This window comes from Oryctolagus cuniculus, chromosome 13 (genome assembly GCF_051225735.1).
Source record: "Oryctolagus cuniculus isolate XC-2025 breed Fujian yellow rabbit chromosome 13, ASM5122573v1, whole genome shotgun sequence".
NCBI classification, from domain to species: domain Eukaryota; kingdom Metazoa; phylum Chordata; class Mammalia; order Lagomorpha; family Leporidae; genus Oryctolagus; species Oryctolagus cuniculus.
Genome location: NC_142879.1, coordinates 114,140,868 through 114,162,172, shown reverse-complemented (window position 1 = coordinate 114,162,172; position 21,305 = coordinate 114,140,868). Strand labels below are relative to the sequence as shown.

The following is a 21,305-nucleotide window of genomic DNA, read 5'->3' as shown; positions in this document are numbered from 1 at the left end:
TTAAGGTCATTTTTAAAAGAAACTGTCAGCCTGGAAAATCAGAAGAAGATGGTCACTCCTTGGGCCCCTGCACCCATGTGGGAGACCCGGAAGAAGCTCCTGACTCCTGGCTTCCTATATGTGCAGCTCCGGCTGTTGTAATCAACTGGGGAATGAACCATCAGATGGAAGACTTCTCTCCCACTCTCTCTCTCTGCCTCTCCTCTCTGTATAAAACTTTCAAAAAAATAAATCGCAGGCGGAGCCTGCTGGACCCCTGGCTCTAGGAGCCTGTCCAGGTGGCACTGCCAATTGGTCCCAGGTGCTAGCTAGAGGCAGCCGCCGGCCTCAGGAGCACACCTGCTGGCATCCCTGGGCCACACAAACATTCTCTGAGGGAAGCTGGAGCCCCCGGCAGTGTTGCCAGCTCCCTGGCTTGGCTCGGCTCACGCATGCGCTGTCCAGGATTCCCTGCACAAAGGGCTTGTAGGGTGGGGCCGTTCCCAGGGACTGCTGCTGGGACACACTCACTCCTGACGCCCACTGGGGCAGTCCATGCGAGATGAGCTCTCCGGGACTTTCCTTTCTCTTCCCGCTGTCACGTTAGCTACCTTGTGGGGAGTCAATGGCTCCCCTTTGTGTCTGGCGTCAACAGCTCTGAGACTGGGTAAGTTGAGCCAGGGGCATACCTGAAATTTCTGTCTCTGCTCTTTGGGTTCATGGCATTTGGACCTAGTTTAGGTCATTCTTTGTGGTACTGGTTTGTGGGAAACAGATTCTAAGATTTTTACCTCAGCCTCCCTGTGAGGAAATTTGAATATTTTTAGAAGAGTTCTCATTTGGTTGTTTGTATGAGGATTTCTTCCTCTTTGGTGAAATATGAGTGGTTCAATTTAATTTTCATCCAAAATCACCTTGAGTTGCATCGTGGCTGATTGGGCAGCTTTTAGTTATGATCCTATTACTAAGAAGAAAATGGTGTTCTATTGTAATATTGCATGGCCTTTATATGTGTTAAATTTAGGAGAAGGTGGTTGTTAAGTGGAATTTTTAAATGTTTATTTTATTTGAAAAGCAGAGTTACAGAGAGACATGGGGGGAACTATTAGGAAAAGAGGCACAGAATAGAGAGGAGGCAGTGTACAAATTTATAGCCAGACCAATTTCATTCAGAGAAAATAAATCCATAGAGATGGGTGACCAACTGCAACTGTCCATGGTGGTACACCTGACAGAAGGCCCTGACACCCAGGGGCCGGGCCTTTTTATATTTTAGGAAGCTGGGGATGGGGGTGAGGTAGGGGGCAGCAGACAGAGGGGAATTCCTGGAACTGGTCTTTCAGGTATTCAGAGCTACTGGTCTTTCAGGTGGCTGTAAGGGGTGGAGTATGGAGACAATAGAGTGTGAGACCCAATTGAGTTTTTTTTTTAAAGATTTATTTATTTACTTGAAAGAGTTACAGAGAGAGAAGGAGAGGCAGAGAGAGAGAGAAGGCTTCCATCCTCTGGCTCACTCCCCAGATAGCCACAATAGCCAGAGGTACACCCATTCAAAGCCAGGAGCTTCTTCTGGGTCTCCCACATGGGTGCAGGGCCCCAAGGACTTGGGCCATCTTCTACTGCTTTCCCAGGCTATAGCATAGAGCTGGATAAGAGTTAAAATGTAATGAGATGAAAAAAACAATCCCTGGAAACTAAGGGAAGAGATGAAATATAAGTAGTTCATAGCAAAATTTTTCATATATATTATGAAAAGTGAAAATAGTTGAATACAATAATATTGTGGTATTTATCTACAAAATAGTATATCAGAAATAGTACATTTTATGTTTTTCTTCTTACTATTTATTGAATTCTTAACTTAATGTAAATTTACTCTTACCAGTATTAAATGGAAAGTAGATCATCATAATAATGAAAATAAACAATAAGAAAGGGAGGAAGAGTGAGAGTGGAAAGATGAGGAGGAGGAAGATTAGGGTGAAAAGTATTAATATGCTCCTTTGTCTGTATATATAAGGTACATGAAAGTTTTTCACTTTAAAAATTTTAAATATCAAAAATAAAAAGGAATAATATATTTTAAAAGGGGCTATTTCAAATATAACTTGGGACTGAAAAATCTTTGTTACTAGAAGAAATATAATTTAAACATTTAAAAATTGTACAATTTACAACTATGTGATGACATGATGGGTGAGATGAAGCCCTATTTTTCTCTATTGTGCTCTATTTGCATGGAAAACATTTTTAGAGCTAAGAACAGAGAATTAATCTTGGCTTCTTTGAATTGAAGTCAACAAATACTGATGGGATTATGTGAGGAGTAATTTTTTTTCTACTGGCTGTGATTAACAATGTCCTTAGTTACTGAGAGAAGCTGAAAATATGAATGCCAACAAGTGTCTATACTCTTTAACTATTTTTCAAATTAAAGAGACTGAACATGTATTTGAACCCCAAAACTAAACTACTAGAAGTAGATTATATTCCTTCAAGCTCAGAATTATTCTATTAAGTTCTCCATATAATATTCATTATAAAAATGTCATAATACAATGACATAAAAAATTCCAAGACAGTTTTGCATATATAGGACATTCTTCATGATAATTATTATGAAAAAATACAAGGTACCTGCTATTACAATGAGTTTTTTGTTTATAGCTCTCAGATACTGGAATATTCCTTGAGAATAAGTGACTCAGCTCATCCTGGCTCTGGCTGGTGGCTACATCTCATGCTCAGACTCCCTCTGCTTCTAGGAGGGAACTATGATGCACACTTCACACACTCTAGTGGGACAGGCCCTAGACTGTTTTAAAAACAATGACTCTGAAACTTTGGTCTTTAAGATCCTTCTTATCCCAGGGCCAGTGTTGGGACTATGCCCAGCTCATGTTCCAGAGCTGCGACATGAACTCCTTCCTCTTGGAGGCAGGTCCCGGCACCCCAGCAAGCGGGAGGCAGAAGCGCCCCCGCCAGCCCCTCAGGTTGCTCCCTGGGGCTGCCATCCACTTCCCCTTGGTCGCCACGACACTGGCCGTGGCACATCCTGCTGCCGCTCAGCTCCCCACACACTGCCTCCTCTCTGTTCGGGAGCCCCCAGGTTGTGGGGGTGTCACTACTTCCAGGCCGGCTCCCACAGCGCCAAGCTTGGTGACGGGATGTGGCGTCACCTGTTGTCAGCTGTGTGTCACCTCCTGGGCCCCAGGTGGCTGCTGGCATTCCCCATCCCAGCCCAGGTACCCTCGACTGCTCCTGGCTCTGCCACGGCTGGGTGCACCTGGTGAAGGGGCCTGGGCCCCATGCACCCTCACCTCCCGGCCCGCAGCTCCACTTTACCCGTGTATCTGGAGCCAACAGGAGGCCTAGGATCAGCCTCATTCTCACTTGGTGTGGTTCGGTCAGTGGGCCGTGTGCTGACAGGGTGACCAGTGTGGCTGTCAGGGACCAACAGGCCCTGGGTGACTGGGTGCCATCATGCGGGGCATCGAGGGCACAGGCCTGGCCTTCATTGTCTTCACAGAGGCTGTCGCTCCCCCTCTTCGCGGAGGAACGACACAGGACCCTGCACTGTTCTTTTGTCTGCTCGGCTCTTCCCGGGTTTGCTGCTGGTTCTTCCCGGGTTGGCTAACAACCCTTCCACCTCCGTGGAAGGGCGGTTCCCCCTGCCACTTTCCCCACTTCCGCGGGAGAGCGGCACACCGCCGGCCGGCTCTCTCGGGGGCTGCTCAGATGTTCCTCATAGATGTTCCCCGTGCATGTTGTCTCTCTCCTCCTTTATAGTCCTCTTCCACCAATCCCAACTCTGCTACCCACACGCCGAGTACTCTGCTCTCCTCCAATCAGGAGCAGGATCAGCTCCTGCAGGTCATCACTCAAGTTGGCGAGAGGCAGCTGCGTAGAAGTTGTTACTGCCTTCTCAGCGCCATATTGTGGGAGAGCAGATGTATAGAATAAGTCTTAATTCCAGTAACAGTCTAGTCCGAGTTGCTCCCCACAATTCCCCCTTTCTTTTTATTTTTTGGCGTTGATACGCGCCTGTCTTCGGTGCCCCATGGCACACACTCTGCTCTGCTTGCTGGAGTTGCCCACAGGTGCTTACAAGCCCTACCAATCAGGCAAACCGAATCCGGGTCCTCTCTTCACCATGTTGTGAGGAGGTTTTTAGGCGCTGATGCGTGCCTGTGTTCGGTGCCCTGCAGCGTATGCTCTGCTCTGCTAGAACTGCCTGCAGGTGCTTACAAGCCCTAGCAATCAGGCAAACCGAATCCAAGCCTTCTCATTGCCGTATTGTGGGGAGACTTATTGATGTTGATTCGTGCCTGTCTTCGGTGACCTGCAGCCACCCACAGGTGCTTATCGTCTTACTAATCAGGCAGACCGAATCCAAGCTCTCTCATTGCCATGTTGTGGGGAGGCCTTATTTTTCTCTATTTCTCTACCTCCGGGCATTCCTATCTCTCCTATTTTACTTCTATCTGCCAGCATTCCTATTTCTCTCATTTTACTTCTAAACTTCTGTTTCTCTTATCCCCGCGGCTTCCCGGCGCCCGCCCCGAGGCTGCTTCTCGGCGCCTCGCCCCGCGGCGGCTTCCTGGCTCTGTGCCGCTTCCCAGCTTCACGCGCACTCCGCGGTCTCCACACCCCTTCGCGCCCGCACCACGGCCTTTGCGCTAGCCCCACGTTTCCTACTCGCGCCCCGTGCACTCTCCCCGTTTGTGCCCCGCGCGCTCTCTCTGCGCGCAGCAGCTTCCGCGAATCACACAGCCTAGCTTACGTTTCCGCCACCGGTATTCAATCTAAGTTCCCCGGGCTAACCTGGCGAAATCCAACCTGGCCCACGTCTCCGCCTCTGGTTCCAGATTTTCGCCCCTTGTTCCCCAGGCTGACTTAACGAATCCCAACATAGCTTACGTCTCCGCCTCAGCCTGCCCCCGCGGCTTCATCCTCCCTAACATATTTTTCTCTACCCGGTATGTTTCCTAACTTTTCTTCCAACAATATTCCTCCCTCATTTCTCCTGGCTTCTCCCCACAGTCCATGTCCGAGTCTACGTTTCTTCTAGGTTTCACTTTCACTTTCAACCTTAGAGATTGCTCCCAGCTTCCCCCTGTAGTCCGTATCCGAGTCTATGCCTAGGCTTTCGATAGCTTCTTCGGGCACCTTTTCTGTCCGGCTTTTCCCTAGGCTCTTTGCTAGTCTCTCTCTCCAGTATTTTCCCGCTTCTTCCCTCCTAGGTTTCCTATCCGAGTCACGGCACCATCATGTCGCTCCCCCTCTTTGCAGAGGAACGACACAGGACCCTGCGCTGTTCTTTTGTCTGCTCAGCCCTTCCCGGGTTTGCTGCTGGTTCTTCCCGGGTTGGCTACCAACCCTTCCACCTCCGTGGAAGGGCGGTTCCCCCTGCCACTTTCCCCACTTCCGCGGGAGAGCGGCACACCGCCGGCCGGCTCTCTCGGGGGCTGCTCAGATGTTCCTCATAGATGTTCCCCGTGCATGTTGTCTCTCTCCTCCTTTATAGTCCTCTTCCGCCAATCCCAACTCTGCTACCCACACGCCGAGTACTCTGCTCTCCTCCAATCAGGAGCAGGATCAGCTCCTGCAGGTCATCACTCAAGTTGGCGAGAGGCAGCTGCGTAGAAGTTGTTACTGCCTTCTCAGCGCCATATTGTGGGAGAGCAGATGTATAGAATAAGTCTTAATTCCAGTAACAGTCTAGTCCGAGTTGCTCCCCACAAGAGGCCATCACCAAGATGCCGGTGTTGCTGCTGTGGTCCGTGCTGTTCTTCCTCATGCTCTTTTGCCTGAGCCTGTCGTCCATGTTCGGGAACATGGAGGGCATGGCTGTGCCACTGCAGGACCTCAAGCTCATCCCCGCCAAGTGCCCTAAGGAGCTGCTCCCAGGTGCGTGTGCCACGGGGGGCCCGGCTGTGTCCCCTTCCCGCTGGGCCACAGGTTGGGACCCGCTCGGCTCTGTTTCTCTGCAGGCCTCACCTGCCTGGTGACCTACCTCCTGGCCCTCATCTTCACACTGGACTCTGGCCAGTACTGGCTCTCCCTCCTGGACAGATATGCGGGCTCCATCCCCCTGCTCATCATTGCATTCTGCTAGATGTTCGGGATCCTCTACATGTATGGCATTGACAGGTACGAGGGAGGAGGCAGCAGGGAGCTGGGCCAGGGCCAGCCTCAGGGGGCACAGAGCAGACAGCAGTGCAGCAGCCTTGAGTCCCGGGAGGGGGCTCTGCAGGGCCCGCCAGGGGCAGTCCATGCCCCTCTGGCTTCCAGATTCTCCTACACCTAGCTGTGCAGAGTGAGCACCGACAGCAGCATTGGGAGACCGCCCAGAACTTGGGGTGTATGAGCATGGAGGCCACAGCAAGAGCAGGCCCTCTGCCACATGGCTGAGCAAGAGCCTTGGTCTGGGTCCCCCACAGCAGCCTGGGTGCAGGTGCGGCAGAGGAACTATGGGTGGGTGGGCAGTGGGGCTGGGGTCCTCAGCCCAGGGTACCTATGTTGCAGTGGGGGGCTGTTCCTCCCTGGAGTCCAGGCCTTTCCAGAGCGGGGGCTTTCAGCCCCCACTTGGCCAGACATCTGGGCACTCACCTTGCTGGGTGGGGTGGCCACCAGAGAGCAGCCTGAGAAGCTATCAAGGCGAGCTGCTTCTGAGACCAGGTGTGCAGGCACAGGTGTACAGGTACAGGTGTGCAGGCCAGATGTGTGAAAGCCAGGCATGTGCAGGCCAGGTGTACAGGTACAGGCATGCAGAGGTACAGGTGTGCAGGCACAGGTGTGTGGATGCCAAGTGTGCAGAGGCCAGGTGTGTAGGCACAGATGTGTACAGGCACAGGTGTGTGTAGGCCAGGCATGCAGAGGCCAGGTATACAGGTACAGGTGTGCAGAGGCACAAGTGTGTGCAGGCATAGGTGTGCAGAGGCCAGGTGTACAGGTACAGGCATGCAGAGGTACAGGTGTGCAGGCACAGGTGTGTGGATGCCAAGTGTGCAGAGGCCAGGTGTGTAGGCACAGATGTGTACAGGCACAGGTGTGTGCAGGCCAGGTGTGAAGAGGCCAGTTGCACAGGTACAGGTGTGCAGGCACAGGTGTGCACAAGCCAAGTGTGCAGAGGCCTGGTATACAGGTACAGGTGTGCAGGCACAGGTATGTGGAGGCACAGGTGTGTGCAGGCCAGGTGTGTGTAGGCCAGGTGTACAGGTACAGGTGTGCAGGAACAGGTGTGTGCAGGCCAGAAGTGTAGAGGCCAGTTGTACAGGCACAGGTGTGTGGAGGCCAGGTGTGCAGAGGTACAGGCATGCAGAGGTACAGGTGTACAGGCACAGGTGTGTGCAGGCCAGGTGTGTGTAGGCCAGGTGTACAGGTACAGGCATGCAGAGGCACAGGTGTGCAAGCACAGGTGTGTGCAGGCCAGGTGTGTGTAGGCCAGGTGCACAGGTACAGGTGTGCAGGCACAGGTGTGTGCAGGCCAGGAGTGCAGAGGCCAGGTGTACAGGCACAGGCATGCAGAGGTACAGGTGTGAAGGCACAGGCATGTGGAGGTACAGGTGTGCAGGCACAGGTGTGCACAGGCACAGGTGTGCAGAGGTACAGGTGTGCAGGCACAGGTGTGCACAGGCACAGGTGTGCAGAGGTACAGGTGTGCAGGCACAGGTGTGCACAGGCACAGGTGTGCACAGGCACAGAGGCCTGGTGTACAGGTACAGATGTGCAGTTACAGGTGTGGAGGCACAGATGTGCAGAGGCCAGGTGTGTGCAGATATAGGTATGCACAGGTGTGTGCAGGCCAAGTGTGCAGAGGCCGTGTGTGCAGGTACAGGTGTGCAGCTGAGGGGCAGGCCAAGGTACACAGGGTTGGCCATGCTCTGGTAACATCATGCAGTGTGGGTTTGGCCATGCGCCTGGCCCCACAGCTGTGCAGCTGTGCTTGACACTGTACATGTCTACACGTCCAACTGTGAAAGGCCTGGAGTACAGGGTGAGGCAGCATCTAACCCAGGTCAGTTGACACCATCCCAGCCTCTGTCTCCAAGTTCAACAAGGACATTGAGTTCATGATTGGGCACAAACCCAACATCTTCTGGCAGCTCATGTGGTGGGTTGTCAGCCCCCAGATCATGCTGGTCATCTTCCTCTTCTACTTCACAGTTGAAGTCAGCAAGGAGCTGACCTACAGTGTCTGGGACCCCAGCTATGTGAGTGCCTGGGGCCACCCATGCCGGGAGGGTCTCAGGTCGGGGTGGAGGCCCTGTGTGTGCTCAGGGGAGGGTCACAGGTCAGGGTGGAGGCCATGCATGTACTCAGGGGAGGGTCACAGGTCAGGGTGGAGGCCCTGTGTGTGCTCAGGGGAGGGTCACAGGTCAGGGTGGAGGCCCTGTGTGTGCTCAGGGGAGGGTCACAGGTCAGAGTAGAGGCCCTGTGTGTGCTCAGGGGAGGGTCACAGGTCAGGGCAGAGGCCCTGCATGTGCTCACCTCTGGCCTGGTTCTCCCCCAGGAGGAGTTCCTCAAATCCTGGCAGGTCAGGTACCTGCCCTGGGTGTATGTACACCCAGGTGGTGGTTGTGGCTGGCATGCCCAGCCTCATCATCCCCTGCTTCGCCATCTGCAAGCTCATCAGGGGCCACTGCCAGCAGCCAGGGGACCAGCAGGGCCTGGTCAGCACACAGTCCACGGCTTCCATGAATGGGGACCTCAAGTACTGAGGGGCCAAGCTCCAGGCTGCGTGTGTGTGTGTGAGTGCACGCATGCACACATTTATGTGTGTGTGTGAGCATTTCATATGTGTGTGCACTAGATTGAATATGTAGACACGTATGTTGTACATGTGTATATTCATTCATGTGTATGTGATGTTTCTCCATATGCATGCATGTCTATGCACACGTGTGTGTACATGTGAGTTATGTCAGCATTGTGTGCATGCCTGGATATGTATGTATTGTGTGCACGTATGCCTGTGTGCATACATGTGCATGTTTTATGGGTGTGTGCATATGCATGTGTGTGTACGTGCATCTGTACATATGTAGCTATATATTTTGTGCACATGTGGACATGTGCATTGTGCTTAGACGTATACGCACACTGCTGTTTACATGTTCATGGCACACACATGTACCATGTGGGCCCAGTCTCCTTGTCATGAACACAGTACAGCATGCCACACAGCCCTGAGTATGTCCCCCAAAGTCAAGAGCTGAGGGGTGGGGAGGCTGCACCTGCTGCACCCCAGGTTGCCATGGATGGCCATGGAGCCTGGAGTGTAGGCTGCTGACTCAGCCCCTGCAGCCATTCTCATTTCCCAGCCCTCACCCTGTGTCCTCCCCCTAGCTACAGACGCTTGACCTAGAGACCCCCGAGGTCAGGGTTTGGGCCCTTTTACCAGAAGCCCATTGAGCCTGTGGTGACATGGCCACACACCCCCTCCATGCCCTGGCCCCACCACCCCTGGCTTAATGAATACTCACCATTTAATCATTGCTTCTGCCTGCCATGACAGACGCTCTGAGTGCAGCTCACTGCGGCCCAGCCAGAGGAAGACATCAGCTGTTTTCTTACAGGGACATTAACTGAATTGTTAGCCAGATGTTGGGAGAGAGGGTTACAGGGTAACTTGGCCCTGGCCCCTGCCAGCAAGGACTCTGTATGCCTCCTGGACCCCCTGGAGCCCAGGGCTGTGTCAGGGTGGATGGCCCTGGGACTTGGCACCAACCTCAGCCCATGAAAGCTGTGCCTGTGGTGTCTGCTTCCACAAACGGCCACCTCCATGTTCTGCAGAAAAGCCTGAGTGCTTCCCTTCAAGTGGACTTTCTAGAATTCTCACAAGTTGGGCTGGGATGCTGGGGGGTCCCCTTCCTCCCAGAGACCCCGGCCACAAACTCCAGTCCTGCAGTTCCAGCTACCCGGCACACTGCAGACACGGAGCAGGGTGGAGCTTGGACATGTTCTGACCACTCAGCACTCACCCCTCCACTGCCCTGCAGTGCCCCTGGCACAGCCCGGCCAGGTGTGCCATCAGGAGGCTGGTGGTTGTGTGACACCTTCAGAGCACAGTGCTGCTGCTTGGCATCCTTGTCAATGTGACAGACAGGCAGGTTCATGGACATCAAGTGTCCCCATCTAAATAAACCACTGCATCCACTGTCCTCGAGTGTGCATCCAGACGGGCGAGTGTGTCCCCCAGGGACAGTGTGGCTGGCGGTCAGCTCCACTCCCCCGTGGGCTGCAATCAGGATGCTGTCCACAAAGCCACATGCTGTGGCCAGGACCTGCTGGGCATTGGGCAGGACTGTCTGCCTCTCAAAGGCCCTGCTGTGCTCAGTGGGGGTCACCCCAGGGACTCCTGTAGCTCTGGGGAGGGTGTGGGCTCCATTCTGAGGCCCCCAGGCTGGGCTAGGGAGCAGGTGCAGCCCCTGGTGCAGGCCACATAGGACTGGCCAGGAAGCCATGGTCAGACTCCCGAGGTGTCAGGAGACAGGTGTGGCCGGAGGACTAAGCCCTCTCCTACGCTGCCCCAGAAGCAGGGAAGCCACAGCCACCACAGCCACATGTGGCCAGGCAACAGCCTTTATCTGCTAACCCCATTGGGAACTGCATGGCATGGGGAGGTCAGGGGCTGCCAGGGTCCTGGATGGAGAGTGGGGGTCCCTGGTGATGGATGTTCTGGGTCTTGAGGTGTCCACATCCTCGACTCAGCTTCACAGGATGTGGCCACCTTGGCAAACTGAGGGTGGGGGAGAGAAGCAGGGACCTCTGACCCTGTCACCAATGAGCATGAGTCTGCATTACCTCAACATCAAAACACTTGTTACAGATAAATAACTAAAAGCCAACTCACCGTGCCCCTGAGCATCCCCAACAGGAGCACACAGCTGTCGTGGGGACAGCTCTCTCTGTGGTGGTACCAGCCTGCAGCTGACATTGGACACACTCATGGGAAAGGGGCCAGGGATGCAGGCATGGCCAGGCCCCAGGTTACCAATTAACAGAGCTCCACCGGTTTTCCTTTAAATAAACCAGAGGATGTGACGGAGGGGATGCTCGGGCTCTAGGCCAGCAGAGGGTGCAGGTGTGTTGTGGTCTGGATGCTCCCAGAGACACTGGACCACTATGGCCCAGGACCTTGGCCCAGATCCAGCCTTGGATGCATGGGAGGATGAGAGGCCCCAGTGGGACAACAAGCTCCAGTACATGCTCAGTTGCGTGGGGTTTGCTGTGGGGCTGGGGAACATCTGGAGGTGCCAGAACCACAGTGGAGGTGAGCCTGCCAGCCACATCTGAGTACCCAAGGGACTGGCCTTCCCCACCCCTGACCTCTGGGCAGCATCACTGTCCCAAAAAGCCAGACATGTAGGGCCCCAGGAAGAGCCCAGCCTTGGCATCTGAGCCCTGGGGACTTCATGGGTCTGCACATGGGGTCCCAGGCCAGCATGCAGCTTCATTCTCAGCGGCGCTGCCCCTCAGTGTGGAGCCAGTCTCCAGGGGGCGATCACCCTGGTGTCCATGTTCATGTGGGCTGGTGTCTCCCAAGGCTCCTTGCGGGGTGACAGGAGCCCCGGGCTCACTAGCAGTCACAGCACATGGATGCACCTGTGTGGCCCACACGTGTGCACCAGCCAGGGGCTGCTGCCCTCAGGGCTGTCATTGCCCAAGTGCCCCCATGTGACCGGCAGGCCTGGGACGCCCAACGCTCTCCAGTGAGGAACCTGGGGAGACTCCCCAGGGGCCAGGGCCTCGGGGACGCAGAGGTCGGGGGAGGGGGCTTCTCATCAGGGATGCAGGTGAGGGAGGAGTGGCCACCCCAACGTGCTGCTATGGCACTTGTTTCCAGATGCGGCAAGCATGGCCAAACATGCCGGAACATTCTGTCTTCTTACTCCCCGTTCCTCCCCGGGCTGCACTGACGGGTGGTCTCACCCCAGCCACTCAGTGCCCATTGCCCATCACTCAGAATTTTGTAAAGAGCGCCCCCCACATCTTGCACAGCCGCACTCACCCTCCTCACTCCTGGGCAGTTCCAGGGTCTTCTGAGCTTGTGGCCCTTCCTCATCCTCATGCCAGCTCCTGTTCCAGGTGTCTGCTTGCCCGCTCCACCTGTCTACACTGGCTGTGCCCACTCTACCTGTCTACACTGGCTACACACACTCCTCCTGTCCACCCTGGCTGCACACACTCCTCCTGTCCACACTGGCCACATACACACTGTCCACACTGGCTGCACACACTCTGCCTATCCACCCTGGCTGCACACTCTGCCTGTCCACACTGGCCACATACACACTGTCCACACTGGCTGTGCACACTCCACCTGTCCACATTGGCTGTGCCCACTCTGCCTGTCCACACTGGCCACATACACACTGTCCACACTGGCTGTGCACACTCCACCTGTCCACATTGGTTGTGCCCACTCTGCCTGTCCACACTGGCCATGCCCACACTGCCTGTCCACACTGTACACACTGTCAACACTGGCCGCACACACTCTGCCTGTCCACACTGGCCACTTACACACTTTCCACACTAGCTGGGCACACTCCTGTCTACACTGGCCACACACACTCCGCCTATCCACACTGGCCACACAGACAGCCTCTGAGTCTGCCCCACAGTTCTGCCCGGTTGGTTTATTCTCCCATGAGGCTGAGCATGCAGCCAGCAGCTACGCCAACCACACCCAGCCAGAACCCGGGCTGGCCACTGGCAGCATGCCAGGTGCCCCAATGGGGAGCAGAGGGTGGCCACCCCTGACCCCTGTGTCCTGACAGGGGCCTTTTTCATCCCCTACTTCATCGCCCTGGTCTTTGAGGGGATCCCACTCTTCCACATTGAGCTCGCCATTGGCCAGCACCTGCACAAGGGCAGCATTGGGGACAGCCATCTCCCCCTACCTGGGCAGCGTAGGCAGGCCACCCCCTTCTCGGCTCCTCAGGAGGACCTGCTCTGCACATGGGTGGCACCGCTCCTCCCCTGCTGTGTGACACTTTGTCCTCGCTGTCTGCAGGGCTGGGCTGCCTCACGATGTCCTTCCTGGTCAGCCTGTACTACAACACCATCCTCACCTGGGTGCTGTGGTACTTCCTCAACTCCTTCCAGCACCCATTGCCCTGGAGCCACTGCCTGCTGGAAGGCAACAGGATGGGTGAGGGCGTGGCCAGTGTGGACAGGTGACCTCTCCTCTTCACTGGTCCCCGCTGGACCCAGGGACCACCCAGATCCCCATCCGCTCACACACCAAGCCCTGGGCCTCCCTTCCCCATCTCAGCCTCAGAGGGAGGTGAGATAGCATGGCTGGGCTGGAGGGTGGGGGCCGCTTCAGTGCAGGGTCAGCCATGATGGTGCCCGTGCCCCTGCTGGCTTTCAAGGCAGAGCATGCACTGGGCCCGGGCCCTGTGGCCGGCCCGTGACGGGACCGCTGGCTGCAGGGTTCATGGCAGAGTGCCAGGGCAGCAGCACCGTGAGCTACTTCTGGTACCGGCAGATGCTGGACATCACTGCTGACATCAGCGACAGTGGCACTGTCCAGTGGCGGCTGCTCATCTGCTTGGTCATCTGCTGGGCTGTGGTGTATCTGTGCATCATCAGAGGCATTGAGACCACTGGGAAGGTGAGAGCAGCTTCCTCCGCTCCAAGGCCCCCTCCCCATGCTGCCAGTGTTGGCTCGGCATGGGGGAGCAGGCACACTCGGGGCCCCATGGGCAGCTTCTCATCCTGGTGACAGTCTCTGCCCTGAACCGCACTCTGTGCCAAGACAGCCATGCCGGCTCTCTTCTGGCAGCCACTGTGACTTCTCCCTGTCCCTCCATCTCGGTGGACAGTGCCTCTTGTAGCCACTGCTCCACTGGGTCTGGCCTGAGGAGCCCCCACTCAGAGCCAGCACCTCCCTGGCAGCTCAGGTTTGCCTCTGCCTCCTGACCATTCCCTGTCTGGTCCTCCTCCTTTGCTCTTTATGCCTCCACTCCACCTCCTGTGTGGCGGAGGCACTGTCAGGCTTCTGACTCTCGCTGGATCCCAGAGCAGCACCGGGGAGGAGGGCGCACGAGCTCACGGTCTGGAGGTTCGGGCTCTGAGATGGGCAGCGCCTTCAGTTCAGGCAGCCGGGCGGCTGCAGGGTGGCAAGGGACCACCCTGGGAGAAGAGACACAGGGGGCTCACAGCTCTCAGAACCCGTGCTCCCACTGGAACCACCCCTCGAGGCCCTGCCGTGACCCCCCGGGCCCTGCCAAGCCACCAATGGGTGGGGTCTGCACCCAAATCCCCCGGCCAAGGTCATGCGCCCACTGGCTGGTACCGGATCTCAGGGCCTGTCATGGGCCGTCTTCAGGTGACACGTGTGCCCCACGTGCAGTGGCCTGCATGCACTGTCCTCCAGGAACACCCCCCCCCTTTCCCTTCCACTCCTCTCCAAGCCTTGGCCATGTTCTTACACTTACTTAAAACATGTGATAAAGAGCAGACACTGGTTTCTCTCACAGGCTTCTCAGGGCCTTCCCTTGGGGCCACTGGGGCACACGGGTGAGGGGTGTTGAACACTCATGGCATGGTCAGGGCTCCTCACGCCCCCTGCCCCAGGGCGGCCCACACAATCCAGCAGCCACCAGCCTGAGCCTTTTCCCACGAGGCTCTGAGGACAGAGCCAGTGACCAGACCCTGTGGCTCTCACAGATCATTCTGTTAGGAATGCTCTGGGGAGGCCCTGTGGCTTTGGTCTGTGTGGGGATGTGGGGTCGGCCCTGGCCCACCGCTGACTGGGAGCCACCAGGACAGGGGAAAGAGGGAGCTGGGCTGAGAGCCTGAGGTGTGCACAGGAGGACCCAAGGCAGGACGAGGGGCAGCCTGGGGTGGGGGGAGGGGGCCTGCCTGTCCCGATTGCCGGTGCCCACCTTAGCAGACCCACGGGTCCTGTGTGACCATACACCTTCAGAGCTTGACCCAAAGCGCCATGCCTGTGTGGTCACCTTGGGCCACATGAGTGGTCACAATGGGGCAAGGCCCCTCCCCCACTCCTGCAGGGCCACTGTGCATCTGACCTGGCATCTCCTCCAGGCCATCTACTTCACGGCCCTATTCTCTTACTTGGTGCTGACCATCTTCCTCGTCAGAGGCCTGATGCTGCCCGGTGTCATGCACAGGCTCTGCTACCTTTTCACCCCCAACGTAAGTGGAGGGGGCAGGGGGCACAGTGGGCAAGGGAGGCGGGCCTCGGGGTCTCGGCAGGGTTGGGGCAAGGACTTTGGTCTGGGGTGTGTGGACCAGTGCACCTGCAGGAAGTCCAGGTGCTGACAAGGTAGGAGTGTGGGGGAGGGGCCAGCAGGAATCAGCTGTCACCTGGGGCAGAAACGTCCAGCAGGTGTGACACACAGGACCAAGGGGCTTCTACTCAGAGCCTGCAGCACTTCTAGACCATTCCATTGGTCCAGGATCCCAAGGGGGTTTCCAGGGCTGCTGACCACCACCAGGAGTCGGCTGCACACCTGGGCATGAGGCTGTCTCCCCAGACACCCAGCAGTGGGCAAATGGGGCAGTGGGTGCAAACACCCCTGCCCAGGGGCCTCACACAGTTAAAGCCACATGTGGGAGAGGACAGGGAGCATGCCCGGGTGGGAGTCAGCTCAGATCTGGTTCTAGGCCCCACCACCGAGTGCCAGCCACACTCTGCCGTGGGCCTGACAAAGCCACAGCTTGCTGATTGCATCGCAGAACAGGGGAGCCGTGTCAGCTACCACGCCAAGCAAGCTCCCTCCTGGCACAAAGTCCTGAACGGTTCTTGGAATCTGTACAGGTCACACCTGGTTATGGTGTGACCCAAAAGGGCCAGGGAACGTTCTGGAACAGCATCTGCTGTGTTCATGTTTCAGAGGCAGATTCTCCAGAACCTGTGGGTGTGGCTGGATGCAAGCCACCCAGGTCCTCTCCCGGTCTCTGGCCTTCAGTGGACACATCGCCTTTGCCAGCTACAATCCATCCAGGTGGGCAGCTGCCCCAGCTTGCTTGGCACCCTGGCGATGCGGTGCCAGCCAGCCAGGGCTGAGCTGGGGACGGTGCTGTGGGACCTGCTGGCTTGGGGTGGGCTCCACCTGGCTTGTCCATTCCAGGAGCTGCTGTGTGTGCCCAGCCTGACTGTGGCCTGGGGCAGGTCTGGGGCCCACAGGGCACTCAGCACAGCTCTGAGCCTTTCCACAAAAGGTCAAGGAGTAGAGTGAGGCAGTGGGGAGGGGCCCAGGCTCAGTGGGTGGGGGCCCTCCCAAGGCCCTGAGTGCCCCCGTGTGCAGGAACAACTGTGAGAAGGACACCATGGTCATCTCCCTGGTGAATAGCATGACCTCCCTGTATGCCTCTGTTGCCATCTTCTCTGTCATGGGCTTCAAGGCCACCACAGACCATGGACAGTGCCTGGGCAGGTGAGGCCGGGCCACGCCATGGGCAGGGGTGGGGCAGGCACGCCAGTGTTCCTGAGGACTCTCACTGGAAAAAGGGTCTCAGCAGACAAAACTCGGGTGTGGATAGAGCTGAGGTTGCCCTGGGGAATGTGGGCCCCGAGTAGGGGACAGCCACAGGGGGCAGGAGGGGTGCCCTCTGGAGCCTCTGGGGGCTGCCACCTGACCCCGTGTGCCTGGGGCCTCTAGGATCACACGCACTATGCATGTCTCCACTCTGAGATATGCACAGTGCACAGCCCTAAGGCAGCCCCAGGAAGCCGATGCTGCCTGAGCAACACTGAGGCCCTCCACCCGACCATCCAGACACGTCTCATTCAGGGAGTTGGGTGGGCTGCAGCCTCTGGCACAGGGAGCTCTGCCCCTGCAGAGTACACATCCCTGGAGGGGGCTTCAGGCACCATGGGTGGGGCAGGGGTCCTGCTGAACCCGTCGGCACCCAGGACGGCCCCCACATGCAGAGCCAATGGGTGGCGCCTGTGCCAATCCCACACCGTTCAGAGGGAGGAGGCAGAGGACAGGCCAGCCATGGTCAGTGCGGTAGGAGCCGGTGCCCCAGGAACACTGTGTGAGAGTGTGTGTGCTTCACACGTGTGTGTGTGTGCCTCATGTGTGCCTGTGTGCCTCACATGTGTGTGCACCTCATGTGTGCTTCACTGTGTGTGCCTCACCTCAGCACCACCCTCACCAGTGCAAGAGGGGCTTCTCTAGCTCCTTCACCTGGATCCCAAGGACAGGGTCCTGTCACGTCCTAGCTGGATTCCTGGAGTTTCATAGAGCATAGCAAGTGGTGGCCATGCTGCACCATGCAAAGCTGCTTCTCTCTGTTCCAGGGCTCCCACTCCCAGGGTCTCTGCCGACTCTGGGTTAGAGGGTGCTGGGCTGGGGTTCCCACTCCCGGGGTCTCTGCCAACACTGGTGAGGGAGTGCTGGGCTGGGGCTCCCACTCCGGTGGCTGTGCCCACACTGGGGGTGCTGGGCTGGGCTGGGTACCTGGGGCATCAGGATGAGGCTCGTACTTCCTGCCCTGGCTGCACTTGGCCCTTCTCTGCATGGCTGCGTGACACCCTGCATCATACAAGGCACCAACATGGAGGGGATCATCACGTTGCTCCTGGACATGGGGGCCATCCCCACGGGATCCCCAAGGAGGCCCTCACAGGTGAGTGCACAGCTCAGCCACAGGGATGCCTGCTGCCTCCTATACAGAGCTCAGGGGCCCTGGGCTAGCCCACTCCCCGAGGACAACCCAACGGCTCCGGGCAGGACATGGGTGGACCTGCCCTGACCGTGGCCCACTGAGGCCAAGCTCTGACCCACCTCCGGCAGGTGAGGTGAGGTGGGGTGGGGGAAAGGGGCAGGTGCAGGCCTCCCACCCAGACCCTGCACCTCAGGGCTGGCCTGCCTAGCCTGCTTGCTCTCAGCTACCTGCTTCATGCTGCAGTCCAGAAGTTACTGGCTGGAGATCTTCAACAGCTACGCGGCCTCCTTCAACCTCATAGTCCTCACCTTCTTCGAGGTGGTGGGGGTCATCTACGTCTACAGCCTGCAGTGGTGAGCTGAGGTCCACAGGGAACCCGGGGGGTGGGAGGGCCCCGCAGCACCACTGAGCCCAACGTCTGTGCAGGTTCTGTGATGACATTGTGTGGATGATGGGGCAGCAGCCAGGTCTCTACTGGCAGGCGGTGTGGCTCGTGGCCAGCCCCCTGCTCCTCCTGAGTGTCTTCCTGGCCTACCTCGTCTTGCTGGCCCAGAGGACACTGAGCTACCAGGCCTGGAACCCTCAGCACGTAGGTTCTCCCACAGGGATCAAGGGGCCGCAGTGACCTGCAGGACCGGAGCCTCTCGAGGGCCTCAGAGCAGTGTCCAGACCCTGGAGACATTGGTCCTTCCAGCCCGCACTTTCCACGTGGACAGGCAGCCAGGGAAGCGACAATTCTAGTGTCTGGGAGAGATCAGGAGGCAGACTGGTGAAGCGTCACTCCCTGCCTGGTCCACACAGGGGACCATGTAACACCTGGCCTGGACCGCCCCTCCAAGTGAGCACCAGAACCCCCAGGGTCCGCCTGGGGGAAGTGAGAATTTTCTGCTTTATCCCCAGGGTCTCAGACCACACCTCACCTGTCCACAAGTGTTGGAGGCCAGTGGGTGGGGACCACATGCCCCTGCCTTCCCTGAGGGCTTCCACCCAGAGGGAGCCTCAAGCCCCAGCTCCCTCATCCCTGAGCACCCACCCAGGATGCTGCCCTCCTGTAGTCCCAGGGAGGACTGGGGCTGCCTCCGTGCACAGGTGGTCGGGTCAGCCTCGCTCTGCCCAAGGCCTGGGGTCTGGAGCCAGAGGTCTGACCCCTCCAGGCTGAGCTCTCTCTCTCTCTCTCTTGCACCCCCTGCAGGAGCAGTTCCCCACCAGGCAGGAGAAACTCTACTCTGGCTGGGTGCAAGCCATCTGCATGCTCCTGTCCCTGCTGCCTGCTCTGTGGGTCTCAGGCATTGCACTGGCCCGGCTGGTGGCCAAGTGCAGGAGGCAGCAGCAGGATGAGTGGCTGGACAGGAGCCTGAGGCTGCAAGACAGCAGGGACCACTGAGGGGCAGGGATGGCCATGGGTGACCTCATCACACCCTGCCACCGACTCTGCTGGACCCTTGGCTCCCCACATCTTGGGCCTGCTCTATCCAGGGTCCACTCTGCCCTCAAATGGGAGGCAGAGTCCACCCAGGGGCACACCCAGTTCCTGGCTGCCATGGGAGGCCCTCTGCGACAGTGCTGCCCACACAGCCTCAAGCTGTGGCAATGGACAAAGGGCAGGCGTGCTGACGGAGGGCCAGGCCCTGCACAGCTTCCCTGCCAGGAATCCAGCCCCAGGCTGACCCCCAAGTCCAGCCCAGGATAGGGGGCAGGAGTCATCTGCACACATGTGAGGGGGACACACGGGTGTTGGGAGCCCAGCCAGGGAGGACTCTGGGAGACACCGCCAGTGTCAGCACCCATGCTCGAGGGCAGAGGCTGCTGAAGTCAGATTTCCTACCGTGGGGCCTCTCGGCCACTCCCTCCAGGTCCCCAGCTGCCCTCCACCCACCAAGCACCCAGGCAGTCAGCCCCCACCTGCCCACCCCACCCCCACTTCCTTCTGACCACTGACCTCGGCCTCACACTGCCAGACCAGTACCCACCCTAGCCTTTTCCCAGTGCCCTGCAGAAACACACAGCTGGCCACACCCCCTGTGGCACCTGGCAAGGCATGTGTGTGCTATCACCCAAGGAGCATCTGTGCTGGGAGCAGCTCTCGCCACCATGGGTGTGACCAAGGCCCGGCTGCAGAGGAGCTGAGAGCTAAACACCCACTCAGCCCCAGCGCTCCGTGCACATCTGAGCCCACAGTGGGGGAGGCTGGCACTTAGCCCTCCATCATGACACCCCCTCCCCACGCCATGCTGAGACAGGTGGCAGTGAGCATGGGGTGTCACACAGGGTAGCCCATACCACAGGGGGCATCCCAGGGCTCAGCCCCGTCTTGCTAGCTTGGACATCACTGCTGACAGCAGCTCTGAGCAGACAGCCGAGGGGACAGGAGCTCACGGGACCCACAGGCATCTGCCCACTCTCAGCTCTGCCCTGCGGTGTCCCTTTGGCCAGCACCCCCTCATATGCTGTAGAGACCTCGTGGTTCATGACCTGCCCTCTGCACAGTGGACAGTGCTGGCAGGGCCCCCACAGGGCTGGGAAGTGAGGGCAACGCTGTCCTGACACTGCCGTTGTGGCCTACAAACCCTACCACTGCCCTGAATGGCTCCGGGGCTGCCCTTCCTGACCACACCTCACCTGGCCACCCCGTGCCCAGGAGCTTGGCCTGGAGAGGCCCTCGGGGGCTGGTGGTGGTGGTATCAGAGCCCTGGTTCAGTGGCCAAGAGGGAAGGGGTGGGGCATGGGGACAGAGACCCAGTGGACACCCAGCCTCCAGAAAACTCAGCCATGGATGTGTGGACAGATGGACACTCCTGTGAATGTGGACATGGCCCAGGGGCTGCAGAGGGCAATGGTCAACCAGCGTGACACCCCCATGGGCATGAGCCCTCCATGTGATATCCCTGACTGGCAGGGGCTGGCACAGGAGCAGATGCTGCCCTCATGTGGCCGCAACAGAGGAGTCCACAGAGGGCCCCTCCCTCCTGGACACCGTGTTCATGGGCAACAGCCCCCAGGGGCAGACAGGGCCACCACCACCACAAGGTCACCCAATAGGGGACTACAGTTAGCACGACCAGCAGGTGGCGCTGGAGAGCAGGGCACAGCCATCTTGTTTATTGGGGGGCGCTATCCCTCACAGTCACAGCAGCCCCAACAGGTGACTGTGAGCCCGCCCCCTGGGGGTTCCGCCCCTGTCTCCCTCTCCCTGCCCCGCCCCTGTCAGGAGCTGCTCACTGCGAAGGCCAGAGCTTGGGCAGCAAAGAGGCTGATGCCGTTTCACCTGTGGGGATCCCGTGTCCACAAAGTGGCCACTCAACACTGCATCCCCTGTAGGCACTGGCTGGAGTCCTGGCTGCCCTGCTCCCGCCCAGCTCCCTAATGGCCTTGGAAGGCAGCAGAGGATGCCCAAGCACCTGGGCCCCTGCTACCCATGTGGGAGACCCTGATGGAGCTCCTGGCTCAGTGTTGGCCGTGGCAGCCACCAGGGGAGCAGGTGGATGGAAGCTCTCTCCCCCTCCCTGTCGCTCTCAAATGAACCAATAAATCTGTGAATTACGAAAGCTCAGCTTTTCCAAGGTTTGGCAAACTCAGTGAAGCCTGAGAACATGAGTGACAGTACGGCAGGGCCTGGGGTTTCCCATGGGCATGGCGGCTTAGTCACCAGGAAGTCACCAGGAAGGTCT

General features: G+C 57.9%; 1 non-coding gene and 1 pseudogene across 2 annotated transcripts in view; one reads left to right on the top strand and one right to left on the bottom strand.

Moving 5' to 3' along the window:
* LOC127489541 (uncharacterized) overlaps window positions 1–21,305 on the bottom strand; it is a 511,334-nt gene that overhangs the window by 459,423 nt on the left and 30,606 nt on the right. The gene's annotated exons all lie outside the window — the stretch shown is intronic.
* Window positions 10,788–21,177, top strand: LOC149122894 (sodium-dependent neutral amino acid transporter B(0)AT3-like; annotated as a pseudogene). The gene is made up of 7 exons (XR_016220020.1): window positions 10,788–11,257; window positions 12,768–12,903; window positions 13,004–13,141; window positions 13,425–13,606; window positions 15,046–15,156; window positions 15,858–15,968; window positions 16,272–21,177. The product of XR_016220020.1 is annotated as a sodium-dependent neutral amino acid transporter B(0)AT3-like (transcript).